This window comes from Nicotiana attenuata, chromosome 6, assembly GCF_001879085.1.
Source record: "Nicotiana attenuata strain UT chromosome 6, NIATTr2, whole genome shotgun sequence".
Classification (NCBI taxonomy): Eukaryota; Viridiplantae; Streptophyta; class Magnoliopsida; order Solanales; family Solanaceae; genus Nicotiana; species Nicotiana attenuata.
The window spans coordinates 94537181-94541137 of NC_031994.1; positions in this window are offsets into that span (position 1 = coordinate 94537181).

Here is a 3957-nt window from a genome sequence, read left to right on the forward strand (position 1 = left end):
ATATATATATATATATATATATATATATATATATATATATATATATATATATTACCCGACTCCCTTCTAACCCAATTCAGATAATAATTACAAACAAAAGAAAAGTGGGCCTGGCCCAATACAAATAATAACAAAAGAAAATGTGGGCCTAATACTAATCAGGAGTGGGTGGTATATCTCTAACACCCCCCCCCCCTCAAGTTGGAGGGTGACAAAACTCCCAACTTGGAGAGAAAACCATAATGAGCAGCACCACCCAAAGCCTTGGTGAAAATATCAGCCAACTGAGAAGAAGAAGAGGTATCCAGCAGATGAATAAGACCCTCAGCAGGCTTGGCCTGCACCAAATGGAAATCAAGTTCAATATGCTTTGTTCGTTCATGAAAAACTGGATTCTTAGCAATGTGGATAGCAGCCTGAGAATCACAAAACAAAGGAATAGGTGAAGGAGAATGCAAACCCAAATCAGAAAGCAAACGGGACAGCCAAGCCAATTCAGCCACAGCTTAGCTCATGGCCCTATATTCAGCTTCAGCAGAAGACATGGAAACAACAGGTTGCTTCTTAGACGTCCAAACCACAAGACTGCCACCCAAGAACACACAATAGCCACTCACAGGCCTCCTAGTGTCAAGACAAGCAGCCCAATCAGTATCACAGTAAGCAGTTAAAGACAGATCAGAGGAATTGTTGAAGAAAATCCCACAATTAGAGGTACCCTTCAGGTATCTCAGCACATGAAGGGCAGCTTGCATATGAGGAAGACAAGGGGATTGCATAAAGTGACTAAGGTGTTGAACAGCAAAACAAATATCAGGCCGAGTGTGAGTAAGCAAAATTCAACTTCCCAATAAGAGATTTGTACACATCAGGCTTTGGTAAGGGATCACCTTCATGAGCTTTAAGCTTGGCAGACAACTCAAGAGGACAAAGAACAGGAGAAACATCTGAACAATGAAAATCAGCCAATAGAACAAGAATAAACTTCTTCTGATGAAGGAAAACCCCAGAATCTGAATAATGGACCTCAATACCCAGAAAATAGTAAGGCACCCCAATTCCTTAATCTTGAAGTGAGCATGGAGAAAGGACTTAACAGCAGAAATTTCAGAAGAATCAGCCCCAGAGATCACAATGTCATCCACATAAACGGCCAATATCACAAGAGAAGCACCAGAACCCATAATGAAGAGGGAGTAATCATTGAGAGAAGAAGAATAGCCTCGAGAAGTGAGGGCCTGAGAAAGCTTAGCACCACTGCCTTGAAGCTTGTCTGAAGCCATAAAGGGATTTTTGAAGCTTGCATACCAATTGGGCAGAACCAGATGAAAAGGGAACAGAATAACCAGGAGGAAGCTTCATGAAAACTTCCTCATCCAAGTCCTCATGCAAGAAGGCATTATTGATATCAAGTTGAAAGAGGGGCCACTGTCTTTTGACAGCAAGAGCAACTAAAGTTTCAATGGTGGACATTTTGACAACAGGAGAGAAAGTCTCTTGGAAATCAACACCCTCTACCTGAGTGTCCCCCTAACCATCAATCTAGCTTTAAACCTCTCAACACTGCCATCAGCCTTATATTTAATCTTATAAACCCACTTACACCCAATAGGCTTCTTACCAGGAGGCAAAGGCATGACAGACCATGTGCCATTGGCTTCCAAAGCCCCAAATTCCTGCCTCATAGCCTCCTGTCATTCAGGGACATGGACAGCTTGGGAATAGGACTGGGGTTCAAAGATAGAAAGAGCACGAGCAGCTGATAAAGAAGCAGCAGTCCTGGAACAAGAAGAGAAGGAGCAAACATAGTTCTGGAGGTAGCTGGGAGGGTTGTGAGGCCTGGAGGATCTCCTGACAAGAGGAGAAGGAAAGGAAGAGGCAGGAGCAGAAGAAGGCAAAGCAGTAGAAGAGGGAGAGGAGGAAGAAGGAGAACCATCACAAGGAGGAGGGGAAGCTGAGGGAAGAGCCTCATCACTTGTCTGACTAGAGGGAGAGAAGGAAGGAGTAGCAGAAGGAAAGACATCAACAGGAGAGGACTGAGAAGGAAATACAGGAGAAATAGAGGAAGAAATTGGAGAAATGGAGGAAGGTTGAGCAAAAGGAAATATGGTCTCATGGAAATAACATCTCTGGACACAAAAGAAGATTTGGAAGCAAGATTATACAACTTATATCCCTTTTTAGCAAAGGGATAGCCTATGAAAACACAGGGGACAGACCTAGCTCTAAACTTGTCTCTATAGACCTTAGGAAGAGTGGCATAACATATACATCTAAAGGACCTCAAATGGCTATAGGAAGGAGGCTTCCCATAGAGAAGTTCAAAAGGGCTTTTGTAATGGAGAAGAGGAGAAGGGAACCTATTGATAAGATAAGTGGCAGTGAGAATGCAATCACCCTAGAAAGAAGTAGGCAAGCTGGATTGGAAAAGCAAAGCTTTGCAGTTTCAAGCAAGTGTCTATGTTTTCTTTCAGCAACACCATTTTATTGAGGAGTGTTTGGACAAGAAGTCTGGTGGATGATGCCTTTCTCAGCTAAAAATTTGGAACCATAGATAGAGGAACCTAATTCTAAAGCATTGTCACTCCTAATAGTTTGAACCTTGGAAGAAAAATGGGTATCTACCATAGCTATGAAAGCCTTAAGAAGGTCAAAAGCACTGCTTTTGAAACCAAGAAGATAGGTCCAGGTAGCCCTAGTGTAGTCATCAACTATAGTGAGGAAGTACCTGGCACCAACTGATGTGGGGGAATGATAGGGACCCAAGTATCAACAGGGATTAGTTGAAAAGGGGAAAAAGATTGGATGGAACTATCAAGAAAGAGTAACCTGGTTTGCTTGGCCAAGGGATAGACAGAACAAGGGAAGGATTGCTTAGGGGAGAGACAAGAACTAATATCAGAAATGAGTTTCATCTTAGAAAAAGGTACATGTCCAAGTCTAAAATTCCAAAGAACATCCATTTTATTAATAGTGGAATGAGATGAATTACAAACAGGATCAACAGGAAAAATAGAATCAGGGGAACACACATCAATAATAGGAAAAGAAACAACAGAATTAGATGAACATGGCATGGATGTTGACTGAGTAATGCCCAGCTTATATAGGCCTTTGTCCAATTTACCAAGAGCTAGTGGCTTCTTCAAAGAAGGGCCCTGTAAGACACACACAGCCTTAGAAAACTGAGCAATGCCATCAAATTGTGCCACTAGCTGATAAACAGAAATAAGGTTATACTGGAAAGTTGGAACATATTGGACATTGTGAAGAGTGAAATTGGAAAACAAAGTCAAAGATCCAGTAAGTGTAACCTTAACTTTATATCCATTAGGAAAAGAAACAAGACAAGGAATAGTAAGAGGTTGTAGATTAAAGAGAAGAGACTTTTCAGAAGTCATATGATCAGATGCCCCAGAATCAAGAATCCAATCTGAACTGTCTACTTGTGAAAATAAAGCAAGTTTAAGTAACACACTGTGAGTAGCAATCCTACCAGCAAAATGAGCAGAAGCCATGAGAGATTGGGAAGAATCTGGGCTGACATGAGACTGTTGCAGAAGCATCATCAATTGGGAATATTGCTCCTTGGTCAGCCCTGGCACTCCAGAGTGCTGATCAGATATATCATTGGAAGGGACAGTGCTGGGACTAGAGCTAGAAATGATTGAAGCACAGGAAGTCTCAATAGCAGCATTAGCAGATGCTCTTCGAGGTGCAACATTCTTTGTGAATTTGAAATTGGGTGGAAAACCATGGAGCTTGTAGCATTTTTCAATGTTATGCCCAGATTTTTTGCAGTATTTGCAAATAAGGGACTTTGGAGACTCAAAATTCACCCGAGGTGCATAAGCAGGTTTAGAAGTACCATCATTAAAGGAGGCAGACTCTGAATTAAAGTGAGAGATAGAGGACACTTGTCTCTGTTTTCTCATCACTTAGGAGGATGCTGTACAC